The 18,987-nt window shown below is 37.5% G+C and overlaps 1 pseudogene; it reads left to right on the top strand.

Moving 5' to 3' along the window:
- Window positions 1-1,102: 1,102 nt before the first annotated feature.
- On the top strand, window positions 1,103-5,932 carry LOC117877110 (annotated as a pseudogene).
- The last annotated feature ends 13,055 nt before the right edge of the window (window positions 5,933-18,987 follow it).

Genomic DNA, 18,987 nt, shown 5'->3' with positions numbered 1-18,987 from the left:
GGATTACTTGTGGCATTAGGAGTTGTTTAAAATAAGTAAGGATGGTGCTTCAGGGCAGGGACCATCTATCACTCTGTTTATATAATGCTTAACACAATGGGGCTTAGATCTCAACATATAAATAATAATAACAACAATAATAGCAGCAGCATCTGGACCTTAGACTGTTAAATCTTTGGGGCAAGAATTGGGGTCCTTCTGTGTTTTTGTGTAGCACCTAACATCACATTGTCCTGACCAAGGACTTTGGTAAACTAACAATGACAATACTGCTAATAGAAATACAATAGTCAAATGTCCATAATACCAGCAGACGTGTCAGTATTATAGAACTGAAAATTGAGACTGGGAGACATAGTACACTGGAAACCCAGGGAGGACAAACTATAATCATTGTGACAGAAGAGAAATTGTAACTGAAAGCCACTTTCTACTTCACTGCACAAAATACAAATTAGTGCAAGAAAGATACTTCAAGCTATCAGAAATAATAAAAGAATTCCTGATAAAAAGGGAAGAAGAAAAACCTGGGAACTTGGAGAGAAAGAGGGAAAAAATAAGAAGTCAGGAAGAACATTTCAGTGTGTGGCAAGCTGTCACTGGAGCAGACATGGGTAGTAATATACAGTGGACACATTGTTTAAAACACCATTATCTTTGTAAAAGAGTGCTCGAGTCCTAAAAAACCCCCTAAGAAACGGGACACACTTCCCAGGAATAGTGGAATGCTGCTCTGTCTCCCACAAAAAGTGCCAGAACGTCACTTCAGTGTGTTCCAGCATGACTCAAGCCCCGTACTGTAAAACCTTGCCCTGTATGTATACCTGATGTATTAACTTTAGCAACACTTTCATACCTTGTCATTCCAATAAAGTTAGTGAAACTGAACTGAAGAAGAGAGATTTTAAAATATTTATTGTTTGTAAACATTTGGGGCCTCATTCCCATTTACAGTAAGACTTCTTTACAACATTCTGGCAGTGTAAAGGGATCTTAAGGCTGGTTGACCTACAGAAATGGTACCACTTTGACTACACCAGTATACTTAAAGAATACAACCCCTTTCCTCATCATCAACACCACCTGCACACCCCTCGTGTAGATGCAGCTAACTCAGTATGAAGGTGTTCAATACTGGTATAGCTATTCCAATACGGGTAAGGAAATAAGCTATACTGGTATAATGCACCTTTATACCTGTATGACTGAATTGACATGAATGCTTGTACCTGTATAACAATTTCAGTGAGAAAGCACACATCTAACTGACTTAGTTATATCAGTACAAAAACTGTGTTTAGGGCTGGTCTTAAGGTAGGGGTGCAGCTGTGATTTACATCTCTTTTCACTGCCAGAGTAGTGTAAAGGGGCCTTTTACTGTACATGAGAATCAGGCCCTTGATTTCTTTAATTTTCCATAAAAATCAGTATCATATAGGAAGAAAATAGCCTTGGTTTTGAATTAAAGGACATGGACAATTTTTTCAGAGAGAAACTAGTTTAATTATATGTCACCACGTCTTTCTCTCTATTTGCATAAATTCTCACAGATAAGACTGAGAAAGATAAACACCTTTTCTGACAGGTTTGTATAACAACAAAGTATAGCAATACACTGACATGCTCAACATTTATTTATTTGCATTTTTACTTATTTTCCTCTACTCTTCCCATCTTTCAAGCAAGCTTGATAGGAATGGTTACTAAAGCTCATGTCATTCTTGTTTAAGATGCAAGATCTGTTGTTGCATGCAATATGTCTTAATATAAGAGCAGAAGAGAAGACTTGCATTGTAATGATTTGAAGCAAGACTCTAATGCTATTTGCTGCTTGAAATAACAAGCAATTCTTGTCCAAACAAAGGGCCAGATTCCAATACCCATACTTGTCTTGGGTAGCATCTTATGCCATGAGTGTTCCAACTGGCTTCAGTGGAACTCGTTGTAGAGTAAGGTACTATTTAATAAAAGGAAGATCATAAGTCTCTGGCCCAAAGTGGGTCAACATCATTGCAAAGCTAGTCTGGAGTATCTAATTAGCTCCTAAAAGCTAATCAGCCCTGGGGTCAAAAGGGGACACTTCCATTAACTTTAATAGGAGTAGCACCTGATTGTGATAGTGCTGAATTTGATCCTATTTCTTAACTCTGACTCCTCATATAGGCTAAGATTGTAACTTTACACCCTGCCCCCGACTAAGGGATGAGATGGAATAAATTGCAACTCATCATCACAGTTCCTCCCATGTTACCATCTTGCTGTATGGATGGAGGGTAATTTATTTAATCTCTTTTTCTGAAACACTCCCACCTGGTGATCTAGCCAGCTACCCAAGGAGGAGTGGAGCCCGAGCTCCTCCCACTTTCTGTCCCTTTACTGTAGAGGGGAGTAGCAACTGAGTTGTCTCTACCCTCATGACTGGAATCAATCTGCACATGGCCAAGCAGCAGCGTAAAGGGCAAGGGCAGAGCAAAAGCTGTAACAAGATAGTCCATAAGAATGAGAGGCTCCTGCTGGATTGGTGTATTTTACAGCCTGTCCCTTTCTCAGGGCTGAGGCAAAAAGCCTCAAACTAGCTCACAGAAAGGAAGAATTCTATGGTTTCAGGATCCTTAGAAATGAGTGTTTAGCCATGCGATTTTCAGGTTTAGCTGTAGCACCAGATGATGAATTCTCAGGCTGATCTGGCTTTACTTCAGGAGTGTTTGAGGAGACCCCTTGTGCCCAAAACTGACATGACAATGGCTGTGAGCTGAGGATGAGGAGGTAAGGAAGATGAGAAACAACACACTACCCCCCTGTCCCAATTGTAAGGATACTGTGTTGCAGTGCACTGAAGTATTTTGTGCTAGGAACTCACCTATACTAGATACTGTCATTCTTAAGGCTTATTCCTGTCTCTCTTCATTACAACCATTAAACTGGTGACACAAGTAAGGGTAGAGCCTTGACATAAAAGAAAGGAAATGATTTAAACTTTGATTAAAACACAGGAATCCAAATTGCTTCCCTACAGGAAAAAAAAAACAATCTAAGCATGTCTTGAGGAATTCCTCAAGAGCATTCAAATACAGGTGCTTCTAGGAGAAGCTGGAGAAAACAACTTGCCTATTTCTTACCTACCTGGGCCAAGCAGCGGCATATCATCACCTAGGCCAACAAGGCCTAGGCCTAGGGCAGCAAACTTTCAGGGGTGGCAAATTTAAAATAGCAGTCCAGCATTTTTGTAATCGCAGCATTGTGTGCCGCAATTTTACCAATCATGATGGTGCTTATTGAAACCACCAATGATGGCGCAATGGAGATGCAATTTAGTAAGCAGCATACTCGGGACTGGAGTCATGACGACAATCTTAAGCGTTAATTGACAATATGACTGGAAGGAAGAAATTAAGCGGTGCTCAGTTTAAAAAAAAAATTTCTATACAGAGGAAAGAAAGGGAAAATGAAATGATAGCAAAAATGCGAAAATTGATTCCTTTGTTGTATCAGTTAGTGCCGACAGTGAGACAGGAAAAAAAAAAGTTGAAAGAAGTAGTGAAGTAAAAAGTGAAAATATTGATGTGTATAAAGTACATATTAAAACTAATGAAGAAATTCCAGCTGCGGTTAGTGTTGAAGAAAATGTTCCAAATACTAGTGTATCAGAGACTACCAGGAATCATGTTGATCTGGGTATCTTTGACAATACTGCAGAGATTTGCAAATCACGTCAATCAGAAATTCAATCTGATATTGGAATATCTACCATAAGTGACGACCCGGCCCAATGCATATTGAATGATGCTACAATTGAGTATTTATCAATGCATGGTATTAAACAAAATATCAATAGTGATTTTACTAACTCAAAAAGGCAATATACTGATAAAATGCGTGTTCTAACAAAAGTGTTTGAATGACATCTTTTAAACAGTGAAGTAAAGCCACGGAAATATCTTATATATTCAGAGAGCAAAGGAGCCGTGTTTTGTGCCCCATGTTGATTATTTGGAGGGATCTCTAGTCTGGCGATGAGAGAGTGGATACCATGACTGGAAAAACATATCAACTCGACTACGTGAACACGAAAATTCGACTGAACATAAAACGTGTGTACTGACAATGGTGAGGAGAGGCGAGATATCCGGAAGAATTGAAATGAATTTAAAATTTCAAATGGAAGAAGACATTATGTATTGGAGAAATGTGTTGAAAAGGATTGTAGCAGTGGTAAAGAAACTTTCAAGCAGAGGACTTGCATTTAGAGGTGAGGTTGAAAAATTTGGATCACCTTATAATGGCAATTACATGATGACCCTTGAGCTTCTTGCAGAATTTGACACATTTTTAGCAAGTAACATTGCACGTTATGGAAATGAAGGTCAAGGTAACATATCTTATATTTCATCCTATACATGTAATGAATTTATAAAATTGATGGCTTCAAATGTGATCTCTTTTATTCTTAAAGAAGTAAAAGAAGCCAAATATTTCTCTATAAGCATTGACTCAACTCCCGACATATCTCATTTTGATCAATTGGCTTTTATACTGAGATGTAAACAATGATGGCATACCAGTAGAGAGGTTTCTTTGTTTTTTACCAAATACTGGCCACAAATCAAAACAGTTAGCTGATGCTTTACTTTCAACTTTGAATTGTTATGGATTAGATATCGCAAACTGCCGTGGCCAGTCGTACGACAATGCCACTAACATGTCTGGTGTATATAGTGGGTTGCAAGCAAGAATTAAGAATATAAATCCTTATGCTGTGTATATGTCTTGTTCTGCGCATTCTTTAAATCTGCTTAGAGTATGTGCAGCAGAAACTTGTCAAGAAGCATGTTCATTTTTCTCAACTGTCCAACATCTTTATTCATTTTTTTCTGCCTCTACTCACCAGTGGGAGATTTTACTATCTAATTTGAAGCCAGGCAGTAAAGTAATAACTTTCTGAGACTCGCTGGTCATCTCGGGTGGAAGCTTGTCATAATTTGAGTGAAAACTGGAATGCTATAATTAAAGCCGTAAACAACAAAGGAAGATGCTACTGAGAAACCTGTTGCACTTAATGAAGCTGCAGGCCTGCAGCGAAAACTCGATCGACTTCAGGCAGCTTTTCTGGCTGTATTTTGGAGCTCACTCTTGGAAAGATTTTATGTAACTAGCCAAAAACTGCAAAATGTTTATATTGATATACAGACAGTTGTAGAATCCTACAACTCACTAATAGGATATATTAACTCTATATGGGACTTGTTTGATATGTTCGAAGAGAAAGCCAAAGAAAAATCTGAAATTGAAGACTATGAATTTGACACAAGGGAAAAAGAAAGCGTAAACTGCAAGCTGAGGAGACGCATGAAGTTGAAGTGGAAATGTGTGTTAGAGATAAAGTTAAAGTAGATACCTTTTTTAACAATACTAGACCGTGTGTGTTCTGAATTGAAACGCAGAAGTAATGTGTATCAAGAAATTTATAGCAGATTTCAGTTTCTCTCTAACATTACCAATACTTCAACAGCAGATATAACAGTTCATGCTAAAAAACTTCAGCTATGCTACCAAGGAGATTTAGAAGAATCATTTGTGAATGAGTGTCTACATTTTTGATCGTATTTGGAAGGTGTCAAAATTCCTGAAAATGAAAAGAAGTCAATTATAAGATATTGCAGCCTTCTTTGAAATCGAAACATTCATTCAGTATCTCCAAATCTTGATATTGCCTTCTGAATGTTCGTTTGCACACCTGCTACAAACTGTTCAGCAGAACAATCATTTTTGGCTTTAAAAAGGGTGGAAAAACTACTTGAGGGCTAATATCAGTGAAGAAAAATTAAACTCCCTTTCTCTCTTGACAATTGAAAAGGATCTAACAACTTCTCTGGATTATACAGAATTAATTAATAAGTTTGCCGCTCAAAGATGTAGGCGTAAACAAATGTAATTACTTACAGTGAAAGAAATAAAAGTATCTACATAAAATAAATATTTGATATACGCCGGACCCACGCTTGAACGCGGCGTTTTGAATCCATGTGTGCGGTCCCACACGGTAACCAAAATCGCGTTAGACAGACTAAAAATAAAAAACAAGTTCATATGGGACCAGCCGCCGGAGGCGGCAATTATTTCAGGGCCTAGGGATGGCAAAATCATTAATCTGCCACTGGGGCCAAGCCTGCCTGTGCCTTTTGCTGCCCTGTCACATGCCATTTCTAGAAGTGCTGTCTGCAGGTAGATAAAAATGGGATACTTCCCTCACTGCTTTGCAGGCTCTGTCAAAGTAACAGTCTACCTGGTGAGTTTGATCTTCTCAGGCACAAATAGAGGGGAGGGAGATCATAGTGGTGGCTCTTACAAGCTGCTTCACAGACCTCACACTGAGCTCGGGCTCCAGAATAATGAAAGAGGACTCCACCTGCTCTCTTCTGCCTGGAAAGTCTTTAGAATATTGTAAGTCTCCTCTGCAGAATAAACATGTCACTTCTTCTCTGGAAGGCTGTGGAGGAGAAAGACAGAGTAGAGGCCTTCCCCCACTTTCATTAGCCTTTCTTCAACATGCTCACCATTTTGTCAGACTCAAGGGGCAGGAATTGTCCTCCATGGTACCCCAGAAAACTATTGCTCAATAACATTTTGACTCAAAGCCTCAACATTTTAATCAAGAATCTAGTTAACTAATTTGGAGTAGTTTTGGTAGGTAAAGTAAGGTAAATAATACAGATGACTGTGCAAGCGTAACCTTTCCTTGCAAATACTCATACCAAGTAGAAATGATACAGCTCTCTCTTTTCCACAATTTGCAATAGAAGGGTTCAATTCACTGCTTATCATGCTATAATGGACTGTACTGCCACAGGACTTCACATAAAATAGAATCTAGTAAAACTTCTTCAGCAGATGTTGCATTGCACAAGAATAAGCAACGATCAGGTCCTCATTTAAGAAAGCCATAATAAATTATACACATACATAGATTGTATTCTAACTGTTTCCAATCTAACTACATTATGAGGAAAATTCCCAACATTTAAACTATGAATTGAATTTCAGTTTATGCCATTTATATAGGGACAAAACTGAGATTCCAAACATCAGTACTAATATCCCCAAATCTATCAAACTAAGTAAGTACAACAACTATAAACCATACAGTTTTGGTAAAGAAAGTTAAGTTCTTTTATGCCAAAGTATCTCAATGGGGTTTAATTCCTTAAAGTCCTCAAACGGAATTACAGGTAGTGTTTCTGTATTTGAGTGCTGGTCTGGTTTAAAAAAAAAAAAAACTGTCCTCAATGGTGGAGAAACTGGAATCAGGAACAGCATAACTCCATCTGCAATTATTCTATCAGGTTACTACTCCAATTATGTATCCCTCAGGATATTGGTCTCCCTGGCTGAATCTGCATTGCCTACTATTTTTAATGCAATACTAGTCTACTGTGGCTACCAGGAGTTTCCCAGCCCTTCCTAATTGCTCCCCAACTGGATTCTGTCCCTCTAGGGCAGATCTATTCATAGAATCATAGACTTGAAGGTCAGAAGGGACCATTATTGATAATCTAGTCTGACCTCCTGCACAACGCAGGCAACAGAATCTCACCCACCCACTCCTGTATCAAACCTGTGTCTGAGCCATTGAAGCCCTCAAATCATGGTTTAAAGACTTCAAGGTGCAGAGAATCTTCCAGCAAGTGACCCGTGCCCCATGCTGTAGAGGAAGGCAAAAAAAAACCAGGGCCTCTGCCAATCTGCCCTGGAGGAAAATTCCTTCCTGACCCCAAATATGGCGATCAGCTAAACCCTTAGCATATGGGCAAGATTCACCAGCCAGACACCCAGGAAAGCATTCTCTGTAGTAACTCAGATCCCACCCCATTTACCATCCCATCACAAGCCATTGGGTATATTTACTGCTAATAGTCAAAGACCAATTAATTGCCAAAATTAGGGTATTCCATTATACCATCCCCGCCATAAACTTATCAAGCTTAATCTTGAAGCCAGATATGTCTTTTGCTCCCATTACTCCCCTTGGAAGGCTGTTCCAGAACTTCACTCCTCTGATGGTTAGAAACCATCCAATTTCAAGTCTAAACTTCCTGATGGCCAGTTTATATCCATTTGTTCTTGTGTCCACATTGGTACTGAGATTAAATAATTCCTCTCCCTCACTGGTATTTAATCTTGTGATTATATTTATAGAGAGCAATCATATCTCCCCTCAGCCTTCTTTTGGTTAGGCTAAACAAGCCAAGCTCTTTGAGTCTCCTTTCATATGACAGGTTTTCCATTCCTCGGATCATCCTAGTAGCCCTTCTCTGTACCTGTTCCAGTTTGAATTCATTCTTCTTAAACATGGGAGAACAGAACTGCACACAGTATTCCAGATGAGGTCTCACCAGTGCCTTGTATAACGGTACTAACACCTCCTTATCTCTATTGGAAATACCTCGCCTGATGCATCCCAAGACCACATTAGCTTTTTTCATGGCCATACTGTGGCTACCAGGAGTTTCCCAGCCCTTCCTAATTGCTCCCCAACTGGATTCTGTCCCTTTGGGGGCAGATCTATTCTGCTGCTCCCAACAGAAACATGTCTGGCATATAGTTAGAGATAGTTGGGAGTTTTCTAATGAAATACTTTTAGTCTAACTTGAAACTAATCATGGGGAAACTTAAAGGGTTGGTTTAGAAAAAATCCCAATTCAATTTTTTTTTTTTTTTGAAAAAAAGTTTCAACATTTTCAAAATGAAAAACAAATTGTGTCAAAATGACTTAATTATGAAATTTTAGTTAATTTATACTAAAGAAGATTTAAAATTTTAAAAGGCAAAATCAACACAAAACATTTTGAAATTATTGAAATGAACTCTATCAATTGACCCAAATGATTTCCAGATTATTAGGTCACAAAAATGTTCAAGATGTTGACTTTTTCCCATATTATTTTGAAAACTTCCATGAGATGGTATAACTGTTTCCTGTCCAGGTCTACATGCCTTGTGGTGTGGCTGACTAATTGGTGTTTTTCCACATAGGGAACTGCTATATAATGTTGCCCTTCCCTCTCTCTGAGCTGACACATGAATTCATCTTCATCATCATTATTTATTATTTACTTAGCCTCAGCCATCATGCGGGTCTTATCCACCCACAACACAGTCTCAATGGCCTAACCATTGAGGTTGTTGAATAATGCAAACTTGTTATTTTCAAATATTGTTGTGAATCAGTGTGTCAAGTTCACTCTGCTACTATTCAAGGAGCCATATTATCGATTGCTCACAAATATTGGGACAACCTTCAGTTTATTCGTGAAATGATCAAACATCCTAAACATTTAATGATATTTTAGCTAGAATGATTATTCACTGAAAATTGGTACTATCAGTGCATTATTCATTGCTCCTATTATTCATTCTCCTGCTTACAAAGTTTCAGTCATCTGATCAGAAACACTGCTGTGTAACTTAGAGGACCAATCACACCCCATGGAAAAGGAATAGTCAATTAGAACAATATATGAACCATTTTTCTCCACAAACCATTCAACAAATATATTAGCAGACATCATGATTTATTCACAAACAGAAAAAAGCTAGCTAAATCCGATAATGTTTAATTTTCTCCACCTATTTATCTGCATAATTGATTAGTTCTGCAATAAATTCATTCCTTAATTGATTCACTGCATAACTGTTTGTCTACATAATTTATTCATTTTACTGTTCATCCCCTGCATTATTATTGCATATAATTGATTCACCACATAAAGGTTTCACTCAAAATTAAATTGATTCTGTGCACAATTGATCAATAGCATACTAGTCCTGGCCAAGTCTCTGCTTATCTTCTGACTCCAGTCCTCAGCACCATAGAGGATCTGTTCTTTCCTTCTTATTCCACAAAAACGTGAAGACCACGCCACATGTGGTATTTCAGACATGATATCATTGTCAGGATAGCTGGTCTTTTAGGTCATGTGAATATGTCATCTAAAGGGGGTCCCTTTTAGCAATAGTGCCTGTCAACCAATTTCTCTTCTGTGAGTGCCTCCTAAACACAAAAAAAATACCAAATACACCCCAAAGAAACCACAAGCCCCAGGGGATTCATGTTAATGGACCACCCCAAAGGTAGCACAATAAATTAACTATTCAATCCTGAATTACATTAAAATCTCTTGATTGTCAGTTACACACAATGGAAAGGGGCCATTAATTGTAATATAGCCATAGTAACAGTTATCTCTGGTAGAGGCTGTCAAAATATATCTTTTGCGTGTGTTAATTTTGCATTCCAGATCATCAGCCAACAGACAAATCAATCTCCAAGAATATGAGCTTTTCCAACTAAGTACTCATTTTGTGACTTTGCACATGCCTGGGACTGGTGGTGCCTTTACCAATGTTTTGTTCCATGGCAGATGGCATGATCTGAGACCACAGCATCAGAAACCAGCCTTGAACAGGTGATGATGCTGACCAAGCCATTGTGAGGATGATGTTCACTAATTGTTAACTGGGCTGATATTTTCTGAAAGGCATTGGTTCTCTGTTAAATAGCTGTCTATTTCCCAGCAGGCTTTGGCTGGGAACAATCAAGCAGTTCGCAGACATTCTTATGGTATGGATCCTTTGCTGTAAAAGTTGGTTGTTGTGGCCATCTTTCCCATAATTTATTTGCAGGTTTTGGTGCAGTTGTGTTAAGGACACAAGAAACACACAAGCAGGCCTTATTACCATGACTAGGTACAAGATCCTGGTAGGAAAATATTTTTCCTCCCACTATTATAGTAGATTGGGTATTGTATCTCCTTAAAATCCACGACACGTGGCAGGTGCCCTCACATTTATAATTACTTACTATGATTAGGGACTACTGGCTGCGGGACAAACACTGCAATATGAATTATTGTACACCGCTACCTCAATATAACGCGACCCGATATAACATGAATTCGGATATAACATGGTAAAGCAGTGCTCCGGGGGGGAGGGGGAGGTGGGACTGCGGACTCAGGTGGATCAAAGCAAGTTCAATATATCAGTTTCACCTATAACGCGGTAAGATTTTTTGGCTCCTGAGGACAGCATTATATCGAGGTAGAGGTGTATTTTAAGAAAACCTGTAGCATTGGCCTTTAATCCAATTGTTATGCTTTCCTTCTGTATTATTCAGAGAGGCACCAGAAAGGAATTTTTGCATACATGCAATAAATTCTTTTCAAATGTAAATAATCTGACTTTTCTGAAAACATACAAACAAGCAAAATAAAATAAAATAAACAAAAACAAAAAACCCTAAACCCGATACATAGATCTATTTTAAAATCAAGACCGTTCCAGCATCAAAGACTAAGTAAAATACCTGAATGTCTGTTCTTTAAATAAACCATTTGCTGTTTCACTAAGTGACAAATTGTACTTGACTGAAAGCACAACAGACATTCCTTTTTGAATGTTCTATATTTAAATATTGCTTAACTGATATAAGTAAGTTTTTCTTTCAGATATTTTTTTCATATTGGTTGACAAATTATATGCCAAGTTTGAGTTTAGTGCAAATTAATAAAATTGAAGCATAAATTCATGAAAAATTTGGTTTATAATGTAAATGACAACTATCCCTTAACTACAGCAGCCTCCAGGCTGTTAGTGTAGTACTCCAATATATCACCCATGAAATCAGTGTATTGCAAAATAACATTTAACAATTAATGTCCAGAGAAATGATGCATAGAAGTTTTAATATATTTATCTCATGAATTTTACAGTTTGAATGTAAATGGTATATGAAGCATATTTTAAAATACTGAAATCATGGTGGTTTTATTTTGAGATTTTTTTTTACAAAAGAGTTTGAATTTTAATCAATGCATTTTGTTGCATACATACATATATAGAATCTTAGAATCATAAAAAAAGTAGGTCTGGAGGGGACCTCAAGAGGACATCTAGTCCATCTGCCTGTGGTCAGGCAGGCCCAAGTATATATAGACCATCCCTGATAGGTATTTTTCCAACCTGTTCTTAATAATCTCCAGTGATGGGGATTCCACAGTTTCCTTAAGATCCTATTCCAGATCTTAACCATCCTTATAGTTGGAAAGCTTTTCCTAATACCTAATTTAAATCATGTTAAGCCCATTAATTCTTGTCCTACTGTCACAGTTCAGGGCACGTGTTCCTGTATTTCTCCTTAATGGTGATAGAATCATAGAATATCAGTGTTGGAAGGGACCTCAGGACCTCAAGTCCAGCCAAGGCACCCGCTTTCAGATTTCCAACTCCCCAGTCATTGCTTTTCTGGGTGGAGATCAGCACATCTCTCTCTTCTGACCATGGGTATTTCCAGGCTGCATAGTTCCCTTCCTTCATTGTGTTATTCCCAGCACAGACAGTTTACCCCAGGACACCGGCTTGCTTTTTCTTCAATGATCAGAGCTGTAATTGCTACCATTGCAAGTTACCCACACAGCACTTTCTGTGCAAGCCTACTTTATTCCTAAAGTAAAAAAGAATTACAGAAAAAACATATTTAAAAAAATTAAGAACCTACACACATGCTACTAAGTTTGCCAAAGTTAACCTCAACCCTAACATGGGCTTTGGCAGGAGCAGTCCTTCAAACCCCAACTCAAAGGGTATTCCTTGTGGATACAAGTTCATGATAGATTTGGCTCAGAACAAGCACTCCATTTTGTGGCCGCAGTAAGCCCAGTCCTTCCAATCCTTTCCAAAGGATTGGGCTCGCGGGATCCTGTCCATTTGCTGCATCAGTCAATGAGCCAGTTTAAAACCAGGCTATTTATCCAAAATCCCTCTCTTTGTCCCTGGAGAATCCAGTTTGAACTAGTATATGCAAACATCTCTGGGGGAAGGCTTCAAAGGGTTGATAATGGAGCAAGCACATTAGCATCCCGCTTCCCAATAGAGAAGGTATATACAATGCCAACACAACACATACACAATGGCATTTTTAATACAATGTACTTCAAAATTAGTAACTCTAATTAAAACAAGTTCAACTTAATTCAACAAAATGTATCTTTATTCCATAAGGTTTGTTCAGGACATTACAGAATATTGTCAGTCCGTCACACTACTTTCAGTAGACATGGAGAACAACTGATGACTGTCATCTTTGTAACAACACATTTGAAGACTGTTACCATGTTCCCCATGAGTCTTTTCTTCTGACTAAACATATCAATTTTTTTTTTTTACTTTTCCTCATAAGTTAGGTTTCCAAAACCTCCTTTTTTGCTCTCCTCTGTACTATCTCAAGTTTCTCCACTACTTTCTTTCGAGAGTGGTGCCCAAAACTGGACACAATATCCAGCTGAGGCCTGACCAATGTCGAGTAGAGTGGGATAATTACCTCCCATGTCTTACATACAACATTCCTGTAAATACAGCCTGGAATATTAGCCTTTTTTTCCCCCAACTGCATCGTATTGGTGACCCATATTCAGTTTGTGATTCACTATAATCCCCAGGTCCTTTTCAGTAATAACACTACGTAGCCAGTTATTCCCCATTTTGTAATTGTGCACATGATTTTTTTCCTTCTTAAGAGTGGGACTTCGTATTTTTCTTAATTGAATTTCATCTAGTTGATTTAAAACCAATCCTTTCAAAGTAATTTTGAATTCTAATACTCTCCCCCAAAGTGCTAACAACCCCTCCCCACCTTGGTATCATCGACTACTTTTATAAGCCTACTCTCCACTCCATTATCCAAGATGTTAATAAAAATGTTGAAAAGTATCAGACCCAGAACAGAGCCCTGTGGAACCCATTCCATTCTGAAAGATAAGTGCTCTTTGAGTACAGTCTTTGAACTAGTTCTGAACCCACCTTATAGTAATTTCATGGACAGCACATTTTCCTAGTTTCCTTATAAGATGTCATGAGGGGCTATGCCAAAAGCCCTATTAACATCAAGATATATCATGTTTACTGCTTCCCCTCAACTATGAGCCCAGTAACCCTTTATACACCCACACAAGTTTTGAATATTACCAAATTAATTTCAAAGATGGATATTCTTTGCAGACTAATAATTGAATGGATATCCTCTTGTTTAGGTTTTTCTAACTTTTGATAAGCCATTTGCTACTGTATTAATTTAGCAGGAGGGAATGCTTTGTTCTGACAACAACTGACCTTTCCATCCTATTTCTCAATCCTAAGAAGTTCTAATCATCATAACTATTTCCACAGCAACAAACTGTGATAGAGCAAACAGAGGATTATAACAAAAATAGCCTTTTAGTACAAATCAGCGGGAGGAGGAGATGGCTTGTGGGAAGAATATTTAACGAACATTTATTCTTCAGTAATTAGCCACTCTGGGAGTAAGTTAGCCATGGATACAAGAAAGGCAAATTGGTAATTACTTTATGAACATTCCTAAACTTTAACAGTACCAAAAGAGCTATTTATTAGTGAAATTCTGAATCATAAACATAAACCAGCTGCTGCAAATACATCTGAATGAATCTTGACACAGGAAGGCATAATTCAAATATTTAAATGTATAATGACTCATTTGAGCCATTGTTGAACAATGATGGGATAATACTTCATTTATTAAATGTCTTCTTCTAGCAGCAGAATATGAATATGATCTTCACAAGCATTTAGTTTATATCTTCTAACTAGGGCAAGAGTACTTACATTATATTAGGTCAACACAGGATTATTTACTGGGGAACTAAAAAATGACAGTGCCTAATTTTCTGTCAAATGGATTTTTTTATCTATATATGAAAAAAACCCACATTGGATTAGTACATATTGCCACTTTTTGCAATAAATTGGAATACAGAAAGAATTGTACTTTAAGGAAGCGGGTGGCAGTCCAAAATGTTCCTTTCAAAGTCAGTGACAAAGCTCTCACTGACTTCAATGAGAACAAGATCAGGTCTGTGGTGTAGAACTATAAAATAAATCTGTTATAAGATGCTTTCATTAAAATAAACATTCAAAACCCTATCCTACTCAGATTGAGGTCAGTAGCAAAACTCACATTACTTCAATGAAAAAAAAGATCAGCTCTTCATACTTTACAATACAAGATCTGCTCCAGTTTTCAAATGAAGCCATAGAATTTCTATTGCAGTCCACACATTAAAGCAATAAGTGCATAGTCCTTAACCTTTACAAGGGATCATACACATATTCCTGAGTTTACATTACAGCTAAAAGGGCAGGGGGAAGTGACAAACATTAGCATAGTTATTTCTGTGCACCTGACTTCTATATGCCATGATTGTGCAACCTATACTGCTATATAGGTGCAAGGTTAGATTGCACAATTAGGGCCTCTTTTTTAAAAAAAATACAACATTGGAGCAGTAGTTGCATTCCTTCTCGTATTCGCTTTCCTATAGGTCACTTGATCTGAATATAGATGCGCTAGTAAGGACTCAATTTTCTGAAAAATCAGGCCCTCTGTGTGTATGGGCACAAGAAGTCAAACTTCGTCATAAATGTTAACCTGGAAATATTGTTTCATATTGTGAATTAACAGTATATGCAAACATTAGATTAAGTAACATTTGGCCCTCCTCAAACTGTGTGTATGAAAACATTTACCAACTTTGGAGGAAAAACATTGTGATAGTTTTTCTGTTTAGCACTAGCATAAGCAGCAGAAAAGGAATTATTGCTGCAGAAGTCTACTTCTTGACAGCTGCTGTGCAAGCTTTGTAGGATATTATAAAACTTATCTTCCTCTTTTCTCCCCCAAGGACTGCTCACATTATTTTACTCATACCATACTCCCAGTTTTGAGGTCATAACCATCACATGTGTGAAATCTGCAGATCCAAACTTGCATTGATTAATATATCCAATATCATACCTACTTTGACAAGAGTTCCTGCAGAATGAAAGACCTAAAAAGATTTCATGAGTACACATTACAGATCAGATAGTAAAATACAGCTTTTATTCAAAAGCGATATACATAGCGTAAGAAAGCCTAACTAAAATACTAGGGACCAAAAATACACAACAAAATCAGCTGGAGTAAATCAGCACAGCTCTAATAAAGTCCATGGAGATATGCTGATCTACACCAGTTGAGGATTTGGCTTCAGATGTTATTTTTAAATGAGATACTAATAACTTGAAGAAAAAGCTATCATTTTCTTATAGTGAAATGGTACTTAACATTCTTTGCAAAGATACCTCTATACAAAACAGATACTTAATTTATTCTCATCTATTTTAAAAATGAAAAGCCAGAGATGGGTTCTTTCATCTCAAAATATAAAAGTCTCTTCATAATCTGGATATACCGGGAATAAGTGATATTGTCAAATTATTTCTTCTGAGTTTTTTTGTAAGTTTAAATAATTGTGTTTGTGAACATTTATGTAAAATATTTTAAACTCATTGTCATTTACCGTAAGAGCACTTCTCAATTAATAGTGGATAAATCATTGAATAGCAATAGCTAATTCTTAATACAAACAAAATCCATCAGTATAAGCATATATTTTATGTCACCAGGGTATAGTTAATTAATAAAGCAGAAGCAAAATAGAAATCACAGCCACAAATAATTACATTATTCCACAGCTTAATCTGATAGTTTTTCTGAGACATTGCCATTAGAAGAATAGCTATAAGCTTAGCTGATGGGGCTAGATGGTGCAGTGGACTGTTATACTGCCAAAACCCATTGGCCTTTTAGTTGTATAAATGGGTTCTGTATTCCAGACTCCTGCGGTTATAAAATGCTAGAAGTAAATTGAGCTAAAGGAATTTCTGTAGAGAACCAGTCAGAAACATATTAAAATGTTGTTTGAATAATTTACGATTTGTAATTGTAATGATGTGATGTATCATTTGTGATTATGACCAGCTTTTTTCATTAGCTTTTCAGAGTTAATTTCAACAAATGAACTCATGTTTAAAGATTAGTGTGCTGTATAAGACTGAGGTTGCATCAGTGTGGAACATTTGATGAGAAGAAGAGTTTCTGTTTTTAGTTGACATTTTATGGTTTAAGGTGATAACAATTAAACAAATGGGAGTTGTGCTTGTTTGACATTCCAGATCCCCTTCGGCCTATATTCTAAAGCTGTCCTAATTTTTCAGATATGAAATTGTGCTGCCTTAAAGCATGATATCAAAATTTATGGATCCAAATGGCTGTTCTTCATTACCCTTCCTATAGGATTGATTATATACAAAGTTTACTAAGGCAAAACAAACAATTACAAACAAAAGCTTTATGGAATGCCTGTAGTTCTTAATTACTCTTAGCCATGCCCTTATTTTCCCTGCTTTTATATCAGTAGAAATAGTGGTTTCACACAAAAACAACTATTACATATTTTAATTAAAGACTTACCCCACTGCACATTTTGTTCAAATGAAGCTGGGCAATAATGGTGCAAACATGCTATAAAACAAAGACTTACTTTACAGTGTTAAACCTGTGGAAAAAAATAGTGCTCCACAGCCTGTTTATCTGAGCTTTTTGCTCACTAGTGATGGGGCAACAGTTTTTATAGAATACAATAAGAACTAAATACAGCCCTTGATAAACTTGAGCTCAACTCAAAATCAAAAATGAGTTCTGAAAAAGTTTAACTAACCCAAGTTTCAGTTTGCTTGATGCTCTGAACTTCCAAGTTATGACTAGGGCAAAAAGCATCAGTGTCATAATACTGAGAAACAGAATCTTCTTATAATATTTCCGGCCTGGCCTAAGATTGGCAGTACAGGAAATCCTGAGGAAAACAAAAAAGCCTGTCTGTATAAAGTATTCAGCCCTCTTTTTCAGACTTAGTAGTTTCATACAAAAACATTTTGGACAAGCATCTGAAAAAATGTCTGTATTTGTTGGAAAGGAGCTAAACCTTCAAACTTTTAGATGCTCAGTGATCACTTGCTCAAACTTAGTACTTTGACATAGGGACAATTAGATAGCATTGTTCTTGTAGATCAGGTTTTCTCCAGCATTGATAGCTTCAGCTGTAACGTTTTGGGAGTACTGCCTGGCTAATTGATGGAGCGTATGGAGTGAGGTAAAAAAGCAGTGCCTCTGCACAGTTGACAGCCACACCCACAAAGGGAGTTTTGCCTGAAGTTGGTCCTGATGCCTCACTCAGCTCTCACTAATGGCTCCAAGCTGTGTGTGCACCAGAGTGCCAGACCCCAAGACCTTGCCTGAGCTGGCATGCTAAACCTAAGGAGGCGTAGCAAGCTGTGACCACTAGTGAAAGGGCATGCCTGGTACTCCAACTGTATAAAGTGTCCTGTGGTGAAGCTAACACAACAACTTCCAAAATATAACATTGGTGGACCCAGTGCATAGCTCAGTGGTTTGAGCATTGGCCTCCTAAACCCAGGGTTGTGAGTTCAGCCCTTGAGGGGGCCACTTAGGGATCTGGGGCAAAAATCAGTACTTGGTCCTGCTAGTGAAGGCAGGGAGCTGGACTCAATGACCTTTCAAGGTCCCTTCCAGTTCTAGGAAATAGGATATCTTCATTAAATTATTAAAAAAAAAGCTAATGGATAGTTTAGAACAATGTTGCAGATGGATTATGATACATTGTTCAAGGCGAAAGCTAGGGAGTCATGGTCAAACGTGGCAAATACTGAACCATAGAAACTTACTGAAGAATGGAAAGAGAAACAAAAGTATACCAGCTCAATCATTGCCAAGACAAACAAAGACTCTATTCATCGCTCAGAAACCACGGCAGAAGCAAAAATGTGATTGGTGCAAACATAACAATAAGCAGAACAAGGAATTAAATGATAAATTTAATTATCACACAAACACAAAGGATAAGACATTTATCAGATCATAAGAACATTCTACCAGGCTGGAACATTTCTGATAACAATGCACATGTTCAAAAGATGAGTAGGGAAACATTGGTTTAAAGCAAAATGAGATGGGTAGACAAAGGAAAATTCCACCATGATGATCACAGGATATTGACACTGGGAAGAGAAGATGGT

Source organism: Trachemys scripta, chromosome 1 (genome assembly GCF_013100865.1).
Source record: "Trachemys scripta elegans isolate TJP31775 chromosome 1, CAS_Tse_1.0, whole genome shotgun sequence".
NCBI lineage: Eukaryota > Metazoa > Chordata > Testudines > Emydidae > Trachemys > Trachemys scripta.
Note: the sequence above shows the minus strand (reverse complement) of the source record. Positions and strands in the feature narration are given on the sequence as shown.